At 48.9% G+C, this 19,917-nt stretch overlaps 1 long non-coding RNA gene across 3 annotated transcripts in view; it reads left to right on the plus strand.

The window, feature by feature from the left end:
- LOC132440391 (uncharacterized) overlaps positions 1–19,917 on the plus strand; it is a 166,489-nt gene that overhangs the window by 14,993 nt on the left and 131,579 nt on the right. Inside the window, exons 3-5 of one of the 3 annotated variants that reach the window (XR_009522562.1) lie at positions 182–407; positions 2,070–2,133; positions 2,883–3,161. This is a non-coding gene — a long non-coding RNA (uncharacterized lncRNA). Of the gene's footprint in view, positions 1–181; positions 420–2,069; positions 2,134–2,882; positions 3,162–19,917 lie in introns of those variants that run through there. The other 2 variants (XR_009522561.1, XR_009522563.1) reach the window with 2 other exon arrangements.

Below are 19,917 nucleotides of genomic sequence, written 5' to 3' on the forward strand. Positions count from 1 at the left end.
GGGTTGGGGAGATCTTGGTGAGCAGCTGGGTTTTATTCTGTCTCCTCTTGGTAAAGTCTCTGCCCCTGAATGTGCAGGAGTTAAACACAACCCTCACTGTCAGCTTGCTGTTCTTTGGATCTGCTCTGTCCTGAGGGGCCTGGCTGCCAGGCTGACCTGACTTCCTGGTCTTTGATCACAGCCCCTGGAAACAGCTGAGATCCATCTTCGTTTATGAATCTGCCTCCCAGGATCTGTTTGGTTCATCCGTGGGCGCCCAGAGCCCAGCGCACGCCCATCACAACAGCGGACAGTCACCTAGTACATGCGGGGTATCTACCAGCACCCTCCCTGCCCCCCGCTTAACTCACTTAAGCCTCAAGGAGCTATCAATCCCACTTTACAGAGAAGGAAACTGAGTTGTGGAGGTAACTGTCAAGGTCATGCACTTGGTAGGTGTTGGGGCCAGGATTTAGCCCCAGGCAGTGTGACCACAGGGCCCAAGCTCTTAACCACCAAGCCATGCTTGTCAGATGAATACAGGATCCCTCTCCCCTTTCCCCTCTCCTGTCCTCAACTTCCCTTCCTCCTTCCCTCCCCTCCCTTCCCCTTGGGTACTCAGCTCCCTACAGGAGGCCTTTTTGTGAACCAGCAAAGGTGCCCTTCTGTTGGGCAGGTGCACCTCTCACCACATGGTGCATGGCTTGGGCAGTGGGGACTGGGGCCTGGGTTTCAGCTCTCTTCAAACTTTCCTTCAGGGCACAACACTGCCCCACCTCCCTCTGCTGTTATCGACTGCTGACCCTCCGGTTTGGTGTCTCATGCGTGGCTATCTTCCAACCTCCCCCCCAGATGGCTGTTGCTGACATCTGTTATTGCCCCCATCCATGGTGGCGTGGTGGGCAGGGAGGACCCACAACTTTCTCCCCAGTCCCAGAATCCAGGCTGCAGTACAAGGGTGGCCCTAGCTGGGGACAGCAGGGAATGGGGCAAGGAAGGCTTTATGTTGAGATTCTACACCATTTAGTTTGGAAAAAAGATCACACTTTCTTTTAAGTTTCAGATGTCATCTTCGAGTCAGACAATTAAACCGAACTCCTGACCAGCCCTTCTGCTAAACCTTTTTGAGAATTAACAAAGGTTGCCTGTTGCTCAAGCCTTCTCACTGCCCTTTGCTGAGAGTGTCCCAAACTGTGATAACAAAAACAGCATCCCTAGAGCCTAGAGCTGTGCAGTGCACAACCTGTGCAACTGTGTATGGCAGCTCTGACCCTGACGAGTTGCAATGTTTTTGAGCCTTGTTATCTTCACCCATAAAGTGGGGTTTTATAGTCCCGAGAGAAATTGGTTAAGAATTAACTGATATATTATTATTGCTGTTATGACTTCAATTCTGATAAAAATGATTAAGATGCTGATGAAGACACTGGTATTTATAGAGGATTTATGCTTTTCCAGTGGGGTTCCTTCCAAATTTTCTAACTGCACAGTCACAGTCACAAAGCAATCATTATTATCTGCATTTGACAGGTCAGAAAATCGACCCATGCATTATTTCATGATTTAGGATGAGGCCATCAGGAAAACCAAAAGTACCATATCAACTCGCAGAGTTCTCACTCAGCTTCTCGTCATTCCACATCTGGCTTCCTGAAGTCGTGGGGATGGTGGTGATGGGGACAGTGGTGGTAGTGATGTGTGTTCTTGTTCAAAATGTGCTTTTGTTGGAAAGCCTTATTAAATTGCCTTCTGTCACTGTTCCAGATTTATTGCTTTAATTTATTTTGGCTTTTTATACACAGGAGCTGCATTTTCCTTTGTTCTACCTCATTTTCAACCTGCCTGTAGGGTATAAAAATATTTATATTTTTATATTTCACCCTCTATAGTTTTCTTCTCTGGTGACCGATGTTAAGAAAATGATTTACTTTGGACTTGTGGGTCAGCAGAATGTGAAGCCATCTGTATCCGTAGTACTCACATGTTTACAGATAAAAAAACACATGGACATGAGACTAGACTACTGAAGACCCCTGGAATCCTGACTGACGAGGCACGATTTTCAGGAGAATCTCTCTCTTCTTACCTAGACGATCGTCATCTCGTTCTAGATCACCCAGCATGGCAGAATTCTCCCTCCACCCCCACCCCCAGGTGGGTCTCCGGGCCTCTGCAGAGCCCTCTGGTCACGGGGGTGGGGGGTGGTGGTGGTGGTGGTGGTGGTGGTGGTGGTGGTGGTGGTGGTGTGTGTGTGTGTGTGTGTGTGTGTGTGTGTGTGTGTGTCAAGTCTGGACTCTGCCCTTCCTCCCGGCTCCGCGGGGGCTGCCCATGAATTGACTACACCATCTCGGAAAGAGCGGATATGGTACTCAGCACAACGTGCCACCCGTAACTTTTATAAAACACACAGGTACTAATTTTATGTGGGGAAGCCACTGGGGGAAGGAGAAAGGTAAAATAAGGAGGGAAGGGAAGGTGGCAGGGAGGGAGGAAGGCAGACCAGAGCCTGAGGATCTGAGCTTTGAGAGACAAAAATCACGAATTCCTGTTCTTCCCTTCCTTGTAATCTTCTCTGCAGGAATGTGGACCCATGCCCCCTCCCTCACCAGCCCATCTCCTGTCCCCTCCCCCAGCCATCCTTGCATTGCGTCCCATGATCCTCCCGGGCCGGTCCCGCTGGGCCCTTCCTCAGGCGCGTCTTGTCTGCCCCCAGCTGGACGGGTCTCCCTGTCTCCCGCTTTTGCCTTTAGAGCACCTACAGCGACACATCTGGGGCCTACGTCACATCCTCCTTGCCCTCCCCCACCTCCCTCCGCCAGCCTGGGCGTCAGTTCACAGAACTCAGGTGGGTCTTGGTGCACGGCGCTGAGTCCAGGGCTGGGGTCTCGGTCTCTCTCCTCAAGGGCTCCCCCGAGAGCAGCCACATTGGAGAAGTGGGATCGAGTTCATAGCGGGGGGCACCCTGGAGCTGCGGACAGTGCTCCGGTCTCCCTCCCACTGCGTCTCTCCGGCTGACCTTCCAGGAGGGTTTCTGCCTACTTCTCAGGGGTCCCAGGAGCACTGGCCCCTGCTCGTCTGCACTGACCTCCCAGAGGCATCCCTGTGTGTGTCCTCTCCTCCTTTCTTTCCCTGCCTGCCCACCCTCCCTCCTTCTGCTTCCTGGGATCACATCCCAAATAAAGTCTGTGCACCCGAGGCCTAGTCTCAGCTCTACTTTTGGGGAAATCAAAAGACAGCACTATTCTCATGGTATGATTTTACACGTAGGGGCTGCCTTGTCAAATGCATGTTTGTTTCATGAGTCCATGAGCTCCTTGGGGGCTCCGTGGGTCTGCTTTGCCCATCACCGTATCCTGAACATAGTCCTGAACATAGTCGGTGCTCAATAAATCCATATAACATTCCAGACTCTCCACTTGGTGATGAATTTCCTCCCAGTGGACTGGGTTCTTTCTGCAAGAGGAAGCTTGGTCTAAATTTTCTGGCTACTCCCTACCAGGGACTGACTGGGCCACGAGCAGACCCACACAGCTTGGAGCAAGGTAGTCTGTGTCTCATGGCCACCCCTGCACCTCAGTGAGAGAGGAGGTCTATGCTTGGACACAGGCAGCCCTGCCCCTGAGAGCACCCACCGTCTTCACATCTGGTATCTACCACCTTGGCCGAGTTCAGACTGAATCACCTCCAAGGAGAAGCCTCCTTGACTCCAAGAGTTCGTGACCTGCAGGGAGCCAGAAAGGAGGGCTGGAGTGGTGTGTTTTTTTTTGTTTTGGCTGCATTGGGTCTTCATTGCTGCACGCAGGCTTTCTCTAATTGTGGCGAGTAGGGGCTACTCTTCGTTGCGGTGCGTGGACTTCTCATTGCAGTGGCTTCTCTTGTTGCAGAGCACGGGCTCTAGGTGTGTAAGCTTCAGTAGTTATGGCTCACGGGCTCTAGAACACAGGCTCAGTAGTTGTGGTGCACAGGCTTAGTTGCTCCGCGGCATGTGGGATCTTCGCGGACCAGGGCTCGAACCCGTGTCCCCTGCATTGGCAGGTGGATGCTTAACCACTGGGCCACCACACGGAAGTCTGGATATGTTTCTTTTACTTTAACCTTTGCTTCCCGCTGCACTAAAAGGATACTGTGTATACACAATGGCCTGCCTCAGGGAACCCTGCCCCTCTGCCTGAATGTTAAACCAAAGTGCCTTTGTTCAGGGAAACATCCGGACCCTGTCCACCTGTGGGTGGCTGCAAGAAAGAAGAAATTAGCACATCCCCTCCCCGAGGCTGGCCATTCCAGGGGAAATTTGCAAAACTTAGGGCCTTTTTACTTTACTTCCTCATCTCCTCCCCCTCTCTGTGCTATAAAAGAAACTGGCATCCAAACCCTGACACGATGGTTATTTTGAGATTTTAGTCTGCCGGCTTCTCGGTCTGCCGGCTTCTTCCCTCGTCTCCGACTCATTGGCCTGTCATGCGGCGAGCAGAGCGAGCTTGGACTCGGTAACACAAACAGGAGGAATAAACAAGCCGAAATACAGAGCAAAACCAACCACAGCCTCCACCTGCAGGTACTAACACATTCTGCCTGATCCCGGAGAGAACAAAACGCACACACCTGGGTGGCTCACACACCTGGGTGGCTCTCGTCCCCCTCCGGGGCTGGAACGCCCTACCTCGAGGACGCCGAGTGCCCGGGGGCCTCTGCTCTTTAAAGCAGAGGTTGCAAACCCTTTTCTGTAAAGGGCCAGGTAGTAACTGTTTCAAACTTTGTGAGCCGGGCCAGAAGATCTCCTCCTATCTACTCAGCTCAGCCACTGGAGCAAGAAAGCAACGACAAGCCATCAGCGAGTGCGTGTGGCTCTCTCCCAATCAAACTTCTTTCGCGAGCGAGCAGACCGGGTCCACGGGCCTCACCCTGCCGCCCCCTGTTCCAGGCATCTCAGGACTCCCACCCCGGCCCCTCTGATGGGTGGGCAGGTGTGACCTGCCGCCCCAGGACGCGCTCACGCGCAGCTTGCGGGAGGGCTGGACTCTGACCTGGGCTGGGGCAGTGGCCCCCGGTCTGAAGGGTCGCCTGAACTTGTCTGCGCTCCTTTCCTACGGCACCAGAGCACGAGCCCTGTGAGGGCAGGACCCTGTCCCGTGGGCCGTGCATTTCCATTCCTGGCCCTGCACTCTCGACTGCGTGCCTTTAGCCAAGGGCCTCAGCCTCTGAGCTGGGCTCCTCTGCCAGCAGAAAGCACGGAGAAGAAAGAGGTGCCGCAACCAGCGCGGGGCATGGGGGGAGGGGACGCGGTGGCTGAGCTGACGTCGAGGGGCTCATGTGAATACGGAGGGAGGCGGCTCCAGGCAGAGGGACCAGCGTGGGCACAGGCTGGGTGGCATCAGCTTTGCTGGAGACTGCCTTTATGGAACGTTTAAAAAAAGAAGAAAAAACAGAGAACCTCTTGCATGGATACTTGCCCATCAGCACCTGCCCACTTCAAGGGACTCGTGAGGCCCCTACAAGGGAAAGCACGTACAGCTGGGACCCAGGGGAAGGTAAGCAGAAGCTGGGAGTCAGCATGTGGTGGTTTGCTGAGTCCACGAGCTCTTAGCCCTTCAGGTGTTTGACTTGCTGGAGTAATTTGCCTGGGGAAGGGGGCGGGGATGGAGGTTTTTGCCCTGAGGCCTGGGCTCTCCTCCCAGCTGTGGACCAGGGCCGAGTCCAGCGGGGAGGGACGGGCCCTGGAGACAGGATGGAAGGCCCGCAGCCTGCATGCAGGGGCAGGGGAGGCCGTGTAGCTGGGCTCTGCTCCTACACCAGCAGGAGGGCCCGGCCTGGCCTCGCACGTCTTTGCTAGCGGAGAACATGACCCAGAGTGTTGGCTCCTGCAGCCCCATGTAACACAGAGACGTGGGGCCAATGAGCCCGGGAAGTTTACAGCTAAAGGACCCAACTGCCTCATCATTCCCTCTGACTGTGAGGCCCGGGGAAGCCAGTCAGAAACCAGCTACAAATCTGGGAGCTATGCGGCTCTGGCCCTTAGGTGGGTGTATTAGTTTCCTAGGGCAGATGTAACAAGTTACCACAAAGTTGGGTATCTTAAAACAAGAGAAATTCAATCTGTCTCGCGGCTCTGGAGGCCAGCGGTCTGAGATCAAGGTGCCGACAGGCTTGGCTCTTCCTGGATGCTCTGAGGCTCACGCCAGGCCTCTCTCTGGCTTCCGCTTGCCGCTGGCAAGCCTTGGTGTTCTTGGCTTGTAGATACATCACTCCAACCAGTGCCACTAACTTCACGTGGATTCTCCCTGTGTCTCTCTCTGCCTCAAATCTCCCCGTGCTTTGTCTTATAAGGATCAGTTATTGGATTTCTGGCCCACCTTAAATCCAGGATGATCTCATCTCAGAAAAACTTTTGCAAAGACTCTATTTTCAAATAAGGTGAATGCACAGGTCGCGAGTTGGGACTTGGACCTCTTTCTTTTGGGGACACAATTCAACCCACTGCTGTGGGTGTGTGTCATCATGAAGACACCCTCCATCCCCCGTCTTTCCCGCCTCCTCCCCTTGAATCCCTCCAGGTGTCCTCTGGATATCCCCCTCTCTCCAGAAACACCCCAGGCCTGACTCTAATTCTCCCTTTGGTACTTCTTTTGGGGTCTTCCTGCATGGGTCTCTGCTGGGAAAGACATCCCATTAGTCTGGTAGCCACAGCACAGTGTCCTGGGGCTGGGCTGGGCTTTTATTGAGGCTTAGGGGATGAGAGACCATCTGGGAGGCCACCTGATGAGCCTCTCGGGGAGGCTGATGAGATCAGAATCCGTTACCTCCCTTGTAATTTTCTTGTTCCGAGGAAAGACTTTTCTCTGGGAGTGAGTTTTCCCAGAAAAGATTTTTTTTTTTTTTTTTGCGGTACACGGGCCTCTCACTGTTGTGGCCTCTCCCGTTGCGGAGCACAGGCTCTGGACGCGCAGGCTCAGCGGCCATGGCTCACGGGCCCAGCCGCTCCGCGGCATGTGGGATCTTCCCAGACCGGGGCATGAACCCGTGTCCCCTGCATCGGCAGGCAGACGCTCAACCACTGCACCGCCAGGGAAGCCCCCAGAAAAGATTTTTTAAAACAGCCTAAAAGCTCTTCTCAAAAACCACACCTAAAGACAGAAGGCTTCCCTCTAGCCATCTTGACTCCTGGCAAAGAAAAGAAACTAAAAAGGCAAAGGAAAGAGCATAAACCGAGAAGGAAGCACCTGGGGGTGGATTCTAACTGCTGGATTCGAGGGGCCAGGGCTTGTCTGGTGGGGGGCATGCAGACTTCTCCCCCTTCTGTTTTTGTCTGGACTGGTTTTTCTCTATTTTTTTAAAGAGAGGGAGAGTATTATTAACCCTGTGCCACTGGCTTTGGGCAAAGTTGCGGAGTCACTGGGGCCGCAGTCTCCTCTTCCAGAAAATGGAAGTAATAACACTCGCTCTGCAGAATGGTCTAGAGAGTAAATAAGATTGCAAGAGTGTCCAGCACAGTGCCTGGCGCATAAGAAGTGCTCAGTTGTATTTATTGCAACCTTTTAATTTCATGAGCGCTTGATGAAAGGGGTGTAATTCTCTTTTCCACAGATTTGAACATGTCTCACAAATGTTACGTCACTAGTCCAAGCTCGCCCAGCCGGACGGGAGAGAACCCAGTTCCTGATCGCTTCACCCCTGCCCTCTCATCCCCTTCTTCCTCTATCCTCCTTTTCCTCAGCCCTTCCCTGTCTCTGTAAAACCCGAGTTTATGCTCGGGATCGGAGCAGAGATGGACAGAGGTCACGTTGTGCAGAAAGCGCCGGATTTGCAGTCAGGAGCCGAGAGTCCAAGTCCAGACTCTGCGTGGAGTGAAACCTGGGCAGTGCCTCCCTGTCCGGCTCTCTTTTCCTCCCCTGTGACCAGCTGTGATAGGACCACCCGCCCTGGCCACCTCTTGGGCTGCAGTGAGATCATGTAGGGGGTTTGTGCCCTGCTCTGTGCAGGCTGCTGTAGGTGAGTCACAGAGCCTTTACAGTCTGCCTGCCTCATTTCAAGCCCAGGTGTCATCAACATACCTTGCCCATCACTAGGAGGCTGGAGATGGCTCCCACCTGCAGGCAGTTTTCCAAACCCTCATTCCTGACTCAGCACTCTGCTCTCTAGAAAGGAGCTATTGCCAATTTTTCTTGTCTGCTTCCTTCTCCTCCAACACCAGTTATCAATGAAATCTTTAGTTTTTCTCACTTAGTGTTCCTAAAGGGAGAGAGAACCGCCCCCCTGCCCCCAAGAAAAGATGCAGTCCTTCATGCCGCTGGACCTTTGCACATGCTGTTCTCTCTGCCTGGAGCACCCTTCCCCCATACTTCACTTAGGTCCTACCCGCCCTCCAACCTGTAGCTCATGTCGCTTTCCTCTGCACCCCTGGGCTGGCTGTGGCCTCCCTGCTTCTTCCAAGCTCTGTGCTGGGGGCTTTCATTTCCTGTCTGCATCAGTCTCAGCTCCACCCATCTTTGTCCCTGCGGTGGACAAGCTCCATCAGAGGGACCCACTTCTAATGTGTTCTCAGTCCCCACCGCCACGGGGCAGCAGAGTGAAGAAGGTGGCGTTGCCCACCCATCTCTGCTCCAGGCAGCCTGGAGGACCAAGCCACGGGGGTTCAGAAACGCAAATCAAGTTACGTCCGCTTCAAATTAAGCCCATATTCTGGTCTAGTGGGGACAGAGATGTTTCTTAGCCAATAAATATTAATAAGAAAAATAATTCAATCTTTTAGGCTTCCTCCCCTCAACTGCCACCCCAGAATCATGCATTATGTACTGCCCGAGTCCGTTTCGACACCTGTGATGAAGTGGGCTTCAGATTCGGAGAGCATTTCTCCTGAAAGGCTGCAGCACTGCGCGTTTCACGTACAGTCACCCCCCACCTTTTCCTGTCTAGGAGGAAGACTTGACTAGAGGTTTTCTACTCTGGGGCCTCCTGTCACTTTTTCTGCCAAAACACTGACTTAAAAAAAATTCGACCCTTACCACAAAAACCTAGAAAAATTCTATCCAGCAAGAAGGACAAGCTCCCTGCAGGGGGCAGGCTGTGATCGACCCCCTCCAGTGACCCTTGTGCGTGGTCTTCACCCTGCGGGGACCAGCCCCCTCGTCTGCCCACCGATCCCCGCCGACAAAACCCAGCCCCTCGCTGAGGGCCCAGATCAGGCTCTGGCTTCTTGCACGCCTCTCTGAGCGCTATTCCCTGTTCCCTCCCTTCGCTCCCGACTAACGAGACGAATCTTTTCTCATCTTCCCTGCTTTCCACCCAGCTGGTTCCCACTCTTGCTTCTCCCACTGTTACCCACCCAGGGTGGCTTTAGCCCCAAGCTCAGCAAGCCAAAACAGAGGTTTTCCTGAGACAAACGGACAGAGAGACAAGAAGACCGGAGGATAGATCTGAAACCAGTCTCCCACAGGCCAGGGGCTGAGGTATTTATGGGTTGAGGACTAACGCAGCAGGGAGGTCCCGGCGCAGCAGGGAGGTCCCTGCGTGGGGCGCGTGGGGCGCGTGGGGGATTGCAAAAAGGTGCGGCAGTCGTCGTTCTGCGCAGGCGTAACTAAGCCACGGGCCTCTGCACGTTCAAAAATGGAGGCGCTTGGCACGAGTGGAGGGTGGAGTTTTCTGCCGTCTGACGTCAAAAGGTCACTCGGGGCACTCGCGCATGCCCAGTGGGAGGGTGCGTGGTCCCGTTCAGTCTTAACCAGCTCAGCTCCAACAAAACGCAGCTTGAGTCCAAGTTCCCGCGAAACCACTCGGGTAAGCGTCTTCTGGTTTACTTTACTTGCGGCGTGGAGGACGTGCAAGTCTTTTGCAGACCACTTTGATTAGGGAAGGCAGGGGAAATGGGTTTCATGTCCGCGCGTCACCACCGCACCCAGTAGGTGTCAGGTGCCTTTCCTCTCCATCTCCAGTGCTTCCCCGCCCCTCCCCCCGTCGCCTCACACTTCCATCCTGGCTCACGTGCGCTTGCTTTCTTCTTCATTCAGCCATTACCTGCATAAGCAAAGTGCACAAACCCCGGCTCTACCTCCAATGAATTTTTTTTGTGTGTTTTTTTTTTTTTTTTTTTGCGGTACGCGGGCCTCTCACTGTTGTGGCCTCTCCCGTTAAGGAGCACAGGCTCCGGACACGCAGGCTCAGCGGCTATGGCTCACGGGCCCAGCCGCTTCGCGGCATGTGGGATCTTCCCGGACTGGGGCACAAACCTGCATCCCCTGCATCGGCAGGCGGACTCTCAACCACTGCGCCACCAGGGAAGCCCCAACCTCCAATGAATTTTTACATATGTCTACACCTGTGGAACCTCCAGCTCGAGACAGATTTCCAGCATCCCTGCAGCTCCCTTGGGCCCTCTTGTTGGTAACCAAAGGCTCAATTATCTTTCTCACTTACATCAAGGTTACTTTCACCTGTTCTTGAACTTCTAAATAGAATCAGAATGCACTTTTTTGTGTCTAGTTTTTTTTTCTTCTCACCATTATGTCCATGAGATAAATCCAACTTACTGTATTTAGAAGTAGATTTTTTTTCGTTATGACGAAGGGTTCCACTGTCTTTGTTCTTTTGGGTTGCTTTAACAAAATACTGTAGACCCGGGGGCCTTGTAAACAAGAGAAATGTATTTCTCACGGTTCTGGGGACTGGAAGTCTAAGATCAAGGTGCCAGCAGATTCAATGTCTTGTGAAGGGAAGCTTCCTAGTTCATATCCATGTTTTTGTCTTTTTGCTGTAACCTCACATGGTGGAGGGAGCAAGGGGTCTCTTTTATAAAAGGTACTAATACCATTCATGAGGGCTTCACCCTCATTTCCCAATCACCCCTTCAAACGCCCCCTACCTCCTGATACCATCACATTGGGGTTTAGATTTCAGTATATGAATTTCAGAGGGACACAGTCTGTAGCATCTGCTAAGGAAGAAAATCTATCTGTATTTATATCTCTATATCACAAATGATTTATCCTTTCTACTCTTTTTTTTTTTTTTTTTTTTTTTTTTGCGGTACGCGGGCTTCTCACTGTTGTGGCCTCTGCCGTTGCGGAGCACAGGCTCCGGACGCTCAGGCTCAGTGGCCATGGCTCACGGGCCCAGCCGCTCCGCGGCATGTGGGATCTTCCCGGACCGGGGCACGAACCCGTATCCCCTGCATCGGCAGGCGGACTCTCAACCACTGCGCCACCAGGGAAGCCCTATCCCTTCTGCTGTTAATGGGCGTTTAGTAATTTCCATCTTTCTGTTACTATGAATAGTGCTATGAACATTTTTGTGCCTGTCTTGGTGGAAAGAAGTTTTCATTTCTCTTAGGGACGAAGCCCAGAGTGGAGTTTCCAGGTCATAGAATATCTGTGTTTAGCTTTAGTTGATTTTGCCAAATAGTTGGCCAAAGTGGTTGAACCAGTTTACACTCCCACTAGCAATGTAGGAGAGTAGAAATTATTCCATATTTTCTACACTTTGTTTTTGCCTTTAGACTCGTGTGTGTGTGTGTGTGTGTGTGTGTGTGTGTGTGCGCGCGCGCGCGCGCACGCACACGTGCATGTGTATGTTTGGTCCATTTAAAGAAATTGACTTATAAGTCTCTGCATTGTAGGAATTATATATTCTGGATATGAGTCTTTTTTCATGTATATGTGCGACAGGTATCTTTTCCCACTCCGTGGCTTGTTTTATCACTCTCTTAACAGTGTCTTTTGATGAACAGAAGTTCTTCATTTTAATGAAGTCCATTTCGTCATTCTTTTTTTTTTATGGCTGGTGCTTTTTTTGTGGCATGTTTAAGAAATCTTTGCCTACCCATAGGTCGTGAAGATGTTCTCTTATGTTTTCTTCTAGAAGCTTCATTGCTTTACCTTTCACATTTAGGTTTATGAACCATGTCAAATTAATTTTTTATGTACTGTGTGAGGTTCACCTTGACTTTTGAAGTAGCCTCTTGCTTGGTACCCACCCCAGCTTCCTATTATGAATTATCCTACTTTTTGCTCCAGTCACGGTTGTCTATTCCAAAGCCAGGTCTGATCACATGACTTTTCTGCTTAAAGCTGTTTTGTGTTTCTTTGACTGTAAAGTCTAAAGTCCTTAGCATGGCATGCAGTGCCTTTCAGGATCAGACAGATACTTATCTTTCTAGTTTCATCGCCTGTTAAGTATAACTAATGGATATTATACTCCAGCCACAAAAAATCTAAATATCTGCTTTGTGGGTTGAATTGTGTCCCCCTCACCTGAAAAGATCAAAAAAGAAATATTGAAGTTCTGACCCTCAGTACCTCAGAATGTGACCTACGCCAGGGCAGAGGATAAGTAGTTTCCCACCGCAATCTGTCTCCTACCGGCCACATCCAAGATGGCTCCTGGTTCGGATCTCTAACACCGGGTAACAAACTATCCCAAAAGTTAGTGACTTAAGATGATAATTTATTACAGTCTCTCTAGGTTCTGTGGGTTCACAGGTCTTCACTGGGTGGTTCTTGCTTGGTCTTCCATATGGTTGAAGTCAGATGACAGCTGTGGGTGGAGTCATTTGAAGACTCAGCGGGGCTAGACAACCAAGGCGATGTCTTCACCAGTGTCTGGTGCCATGGTTGGCTGTATAGAATCCTGGGGGCTGGCTGGTCTCTCTCTTCACGTAGCTGCTCTTGGCTAGCGTGGGCTTCCTCACATCATGGCAGTATTAAGGTTATCATACTGCTTACATGGAATCTGGTTTCCCTGAGAATGAATGTACCAAGAGATCAAGGAGGAAGTTGCAAGTTTTCTTCTGACCCAGCCTGAAAAGTCACTTCCTAAACATTCTATTTGTTAAAGCAAAAGGACCAGACTAGATTCAAGTGGCAAGCATTATGCAAGAGTGTCAGTACTGGGAGACCTGGCTAAGTAGGGCCTGTGGGGAGACTAGTTATGATAGCTCCTTTGTGTATCCTCCTTAGCTGTGGACAGAATATCTTTTGTCCCTGGAAGGCTCTAATCTGAGTCAGGAAAGGGCGTTTATTAGAGTAGTAATTTATTTTGCAGTCGATTTCCTATTACATAAAGCATGCCAAGCCCTGATATCTTACCTAGATTAAAAAAGGACATAAATGAGCCTAAAGGATGGCCTAAAACAACTCCTTCAAATCATGTAGCCTCAACAATATAGACGTGTCTCACAAACTGCTATATAACGCACTGCACTGAGTAACTAATGACCTGTGAGGCTGTATCAAGAATGATATCCAGGGGCTTCTCTGGTGGCGCAGTGGTTGAGAGTCCGCCTGCCGATGCAGGGGACGCGGGTTCGTGCCCCGGTCCGGGAAGATCCCACATGCCGCGGAATGGCTGGGCCCGTGAGCCATGGCCGCTGAGCCTGCGCGTTCCGGAGCCTGTGTTCCGCAACAGGAGAGGCCACAACAGTGAGAGGCCCGCGTACCCCCAAAAAAAAAAAAAAAAAAAAAAAGAAAGAATGATATCCAGTGTACACTTTGAAATACAGAAAATAGAATAGCTCCCAGATAGTACCTGGGAACTTAAGGTTAAGAAGCACCAGAATAGATTACCTCATTTGAATCTCGGATAATTAGCATTTTCATTATACCCAACGGAGCTCATCAAAACAACCATGTAATGGAACTAAGATGTATTATACACATTTTATCCAAGAATAGTTGGAGTTTCAGAGAAGGAGACGGATCTCCCCAAGGAGTAGCTCTTCCGTGGCTGAGCTGAGGTTCACATCCAGATAGTGTGATTCAAAATCCACTGTTCTTTTGACTATAGTAGGTTTGACTATAGTAGATTTCTTTTGACAGCAGGTTGGTGTCATACAGAATATTGCTTCCCCTCCCATGTCTGCACAGACATCACTAATCAATCATGGATGTCCTGCTGAATTGAGACATTGGCTCATAATCCTTGTCAACCCAGCCCTCTACCAAACACTTGAGGCTGAAGATAACATTTTCTCGCCACCCTGGTAGTCTGTGTGTTGTCTTTCTGGGGGCTGAGCAAGGCCCGGAAGGTATCTTGGGTTATATTTTGGTGGTCCTTTCCACATTGGAAAGATTGTCTCTTCTTTGATTAGTTTATTTTTAAACATAAGAAATATTCTCCGTTTACTCACTTCTAAGATGCACATCTCTCCCACCTCCCATTCATTGGAACATTTTTGACTTGTGGTGTATTTTACAGTCATTGTGGTGCTGTTTCCTCTCCCCCTGAACCACGTCTGTTCAGCTGGTAGTACATTCTTCAACTGGCAGCATCTTAGCGCTGAGGAATATGTATCCATACACACTCGGTGCGAGGCTGGGTACTGGGAAGTGAGCCCCCATCGGTGAGCATGGTGCAGACTCAATGCTTGAGGACAGAGTTCCTCAACCTTGGCATGACTGACACTTGAGGCTGGATAATTCTTTTTTTTTTTTTTTTTTTTTTAGTGGGGGATTGTGAGAGGCTGTCCTGTGCATTGTAGGATGTTTAGCAGAATACCTGGTTCACACGTATTAGCTGCCAGGAGCATCCTCATCCCAGTTGTGACAACCAGAATGTCCCCAGACATAGCCAGATGTCCCCTGCTGTGGAAAAACACCCCTAGTTGAGAACCAGTGCTCTAGAAGTTAGCTCCCTGGGTCATCACAATCTTTGGTCTTCTTTCTCATGTCACTCATTCATAAACTGGAGATTTACCCAAATTGAATCCAGGCAGTTTTTTTTCTCCATGTGCCCTGGGAATTGAGTAATGACCACTGTTTTTAGGGCACTTACTATGTGCTGGACACATACTGTGCTCTCTGCATACCCTTAGCTCGCTGAGTCCTGATACAGAAGGCCGGGATGTATGAAGAGGGGTTAATAGTGTGGGCTCCGGCACCTTCTGTCTGGGGTTAACTCCTGGCTTGCCACTGCTGGCTGTGCATTCTCATGATCCTCTCTTCTGCCTTGCTTTCTCCATCCATAAAATGGGAGTGCTAATAGTTGATGTTATAAGAATTAAACAGTTAAAACATTAGAAATGTTTAGAACAATACTGGGCCTATAAGAAGTACTCGTAAAACTTGGTTTTAATTCTTAAACTCAGTGATGTAGGTGTTGCTGTCTCTATTTTTCAAATGAGGAAATTGAATCGGGGAGGTTACATGGTCCACGTTCACACAGCTAGGTGAGTGGCAGAGCTGAGGTTCAGTCACTGTTAGACTTGCTTTCAGCGCTGATGGAAAAACTCAGGGAGCACACACGTGGCTGTCCTGCGTGTCCGCTGTGCCACACTTTCTGCCCACAGCATTTGCAGGCGGCTGGAGTCTGAGGCTCGCACGCACTACCTTATCCAGTCAGGGTCACCGGGGGTCACGGGTTAGAACATTCGGGGCGGCCCTGCGAAACAAGATAATGGGAAAACACCATGGACTGTGAACAGGGTAAATGAGAAGCACACAGAGAGAAAGGTGGAAAATAAGACATGAGAACCAATATAGGAGAAATACACTGTTACCCAGCGGGCTTAGCTGGAGACCAAGGTCAGTGTTCCTTATTCTCTGTGCGCTTTGAGTCTGCCCTGTTGAGCGTTTGGCCAGCTGTGGCCTGTCCACTGGCTGTGGCTGTGCCCCCTTCCTCAGGGTGTGCTGTGTGTGGCTCACAGGGTCATCGTCTCACCTACGAAGATGACCCGCCCTGGGCTTGGAGCCACTTACTGCTGTGGGCAGTGCCTTCCCGTCCCTGTGTCACCAGGGTGAGTGCCCTGTGGTGCTTGACTGTGGCTTGTTTCATAGAGGGAACAGTGATGGCATCTGATTCTTGTGGGAATCCTCTGACTTAACATCTCATTTCATAGTGAGGAAACTGAGGCAAATGAGAACAGGGTGCTTGAACCCAAGTGCATATGGTCAGTGAGGGGTGGGATTAGATCATGGCGCAGACTCTGTCACCGCTGTTCATGCAGATGGATAGATAATACCTAACCGTAATGTGTGACATATTCATTCATTCATTCATTCATCTAATGAAGTTATGGGCCCTCAGTATGTGCCACCCACCTGCTGAACTTCCTGATCCCATCTTATCTGAACCACTCACTCCATTAGCACGTGAGCCTGTTGGGGGTCCGTGGAGAAACTAGACCTGGTCCTGTCCTCACGGAGCTCCCAGTTTAGTGCTTGAACCACACTGATAAGTAACCATTATTTCATCTGACAGTTTTTAAAATATACCCAAGGCAGAGTGGGGGCAGTGGCTTGTCGATTGTTGTTAGATGTGCATCTTCTTTCTGCAAGTGGACGGTGAGTCCCTCGCAGGCTGGGAACGTGTCTCCTGCACTTTTCTGGTGCCCTACTAGGGGCAGCTTAGGCTTAGAATATTGTAACTTGGTCAGGTTCAACTGGTGTCTGTGCTAGGACCTCTTATTGAGCATCTACTATGGGACAGACTCTCTGCTAGGTACTTCACATGAGGTAGCTCACAAAATCCTCACAGCCACCTAGAAAGAGTCTTAGTCCCATTGTACATATGAGGAAATTTAGGCTCAAGAATTTTGAACTGATTGGTTTAAAATGTTACAGAGACTTCATGTTTCCTACTCAATATCCATTCTCCTTTCTTCTTTAATGACAGAAGCCGTATATATCTGTATATCTGTATATATCTGGACGTGGCAATGTGTCAGATTATAAAAGTGTATTTTACATTCTCTCTTGCTGATGAGAACGGCCAATGAGATGTGGCAAGAAGTTGTTGCTTGAGACTTTTGGGGGGAGCTCTTTAAAAGGAGATAATTTGGCTCAGAGCAGCATCCTTTTCCCTGTTCTTCCTCCTTGCTTGGGACAAGGATGTGATAGCTGGAGCACTTACAGACTTCTTGCACCATGAGGGGAACTTGAGAGTGGAAATCACAAGTGAAGAGCGATGGGGAAAATGATAGAATAAGTCTGAGCCCTTGATTACTAGGGAGCCACCAGCCCAGCCTGGGATTGCCTACCCCAGGCTTATTTTAATGAGAGGAAAATAATTACTGTTTCATTTACTACATCATATAGGTTTTCTGTTCTGCACAGCCAAGATGATTTCCTAAGGTCCCACTGCTAGTAAGTGGTAGAACTGGGATGTGAAGTGAGGTCTTTCTTAGGTGAAAGCTCATTTTATTAATCACAATGCCGTTTGTTCTCTTGGAAAACATTACATGACTGTCACTGTGCCAGCTACTAAAGACACCAAAATAAATAAAACCACCTGATATTTGAATGATGACATATGCTAGAGGCACATGATAGAGAGGATGGCTAGCTATCAGGTTCACAGAAGGAAATTGCAGACAGCAATATTAGCAAGGATTTTAAATGTTTGAGTTCATCAGCAAAGTGGAGTAAAAAGGCATCTAAGACAGAGGGGATAGCACATTCAAAACAGCTAGATGACTCGGGGTTATGTTCAGAGCAGACAGAAGGCAGAACTTGATAAACATTATAGCTGGCTGTCCTTTAAGTGGGCAGCTTTGTTAGCGTGTCAGCCTCTGCTGTGTAACAAACCACCCCATAATATAATGATTTAAGACAACACATATTTCATTTGCTTTTACTCCCATAGGTCAGCAATTGTGGCTGGGCTCAGCCGGGTGGTTCTTCTGGTCTTGTCACTCTTCAAGGTCCTGAATGATGGACAAAGATCTTGGCATTACTCCAGGAATGCAGTGTTTTCTGGTGGTCCTTGTATTAGAAAGCATAGTTTATCATTGTGTTTTCTTGTTAACCAGCTCTGAGAAGGCAGTTTGTCTTTTTCTTGTTTTTCCACAGACCAACACCTAGCATCTATCAGAACCTGTGTAGGTCAATGATGGCAAATTATCTGGGAAGGAGAGAGATTCTGATCAGTGGAGCAATGGGAGAGGCATTTTGTAAGGTACTAAAGTTTAATAACGGCTCAACATTTTTACCCCAAATTTACATCTTCACTAATGCTCTCCTTAGGTCTTGTTTTTTTTTTTGGCTGCATTGGGTCTTTGTTGCTATGTGTGGGATTTCTCTAGTTGTGTCAAGCGGGGGCTACTCTTGGTTGCGGTGCACAGGCCTCTCATCGTGGTGGCTTCTCTTGTTGCGGAGCACGGGCTCTAGGTGCCCAGGCTTCAGTAGTTGTGGCACGTGGGCTCAGTAGTTGTGGCTCCCGGGCTCTAGAGTGCAGGCTCAGTAGTTGTGGCACATGGGCTTAGTTGCTCCGCGGCATGTGGGATCTGGGACCAGGGCTCGAATCCGTGTCCCCTGCATTGGCAGGCGGATTGTTAACCACTGCACCACCAGGAAAGCCCTCAGGTCTTGTTTTTATATACAAGATATTATTACTGCTCTTAACATTTTGTGAGGCCTGCAGATTGCACAACTACAGGGGCTCTCTTTAAGAAAAATACCACAGGATTGTGAACAGAAAATTAGATATAAAATAAATATTTATTTAGAGCTGGAAAGGAAATAAGTTATACAGATTGAAAATCTATAAAATTCAATGTAATCTCACAAAATCTAGCCTAAATTAAAAAAAAGATATTAATAACTTCCAGGCACACATCTATAACAAGTTTTCCCTAAGATTTTGGGTGCGTACTCTTTTATTGTCTCTTCACAGGATGACAACTGCATAATTTTCTTTTTTCTTTTTTTTTTTTTTTTTTTGCGGTACGCGGGCCTCTCACTGTTGTGGCCTCTCCCGTTGTGGAGCACAGGCTCCGGACACGCAGGCTCAGCGGCCATGGCTCACGGGCCCAGCTGCTCCGCGGCATGTGGGATCTTCCCAGACAGGGGCGTGAACCCGTGTCCCCTGCATCGGCAGGCAGACTCTCAACCACTGCGCCACCAGGGAAGCCCCATAATAATTTTTAATGAGAGAATAGAAAGCTTATTCAGTGTTTCTTCTAGCATGGTAGACTAAAATAGTTTTATTCATAATTTAGAAAATTTCTCTTCAGTATCCCAATCTACTGGTGGTCCTGTCATGTAAGATTTTAGGATTGTTACCAACTTTAGGGAAAACTCTATTTAACTTCTTCCCTAGATGGGCTATAACATGTAAGAGCATTTGAAGTTTTCTTGTGTAACAACTAAATACTGAATCACCTTTGAATGACTGAGGTTCAGTGATTTCCTCTTGTAATGGTATATTTTGAGTTTTGTGTGACCTTATTGATGTCAGCATTTTGTTTCAGATCAGCCAGGCATTTGAATATCTCCCCAGTATATTCAGATGATCCATTCCTTTAGGTTGATCAAAATATTAAACAACTTAAGAGCCTATGCATTATGTCTGTGAGAGTCACTCTTCCTTCTAATGAATGACCACATTTAGTTTTTGTTATAATTCACTCCTAAATGCCAGATTAACTTCTATTGCTTTTCTTCCTTCATTTTTTCATTTTGTTTCCATTAATTTTTGATTGAATTTCCTCTCCTCTCCTTAACAAATAAAGATGATAAATGGGATGTTCATAAACATCCACTTCAGGAGCCTGTATTTCTTATTTGTTTTATTGAAACATTCCAGAATGCCTTTTCAAATTGCAGTGGAAATGGTGTATTGAAGCCTTATCAACTTTTTGAATACATTCTTTTTTTTTTTTTTTTTTTTTTACATTTTCTTTGTGCTCAGATTTCTCTTCTGAGTCTTCAGAAGTGTATGTCAGAGTCTTTTTAATGTCTTTAAGTCCATGTGCAAGACTTGAATAGCTTTATAATGGCCAGGCCATTTTATCACCCTTAAAATCTTTAAAGAAAAATCCGACTTGGCATGTGTGGATAAAATAACACATCTACAATTCAAATCTGAAAAGAAAACATTTAGTGTAGCAGAATACCAAAGGCATCAACAACCTCAGCACCGGGGAGGCAGCTTCTCTTCACTAGGTTTAAGGCAATGACATGCTCACTGCACACATTGTGCCATTTTAAAATGTTTTAAAAGCGCATGTGGAGTCCT

Source organism: Delphinus delphis, chromosome 17 (genome assembly GCF_949987515.2).
Source record: "Delphinus delphis chromosome 17, mDelDel1.2, whole genome shotgun sequence".
Classification (NCBI taxonomy): Eukaryota; Metazoa; Chordata; class Mammalia; order Artiodactyla; family Delphinidae; genus Delphinus; species Delphinus delphis.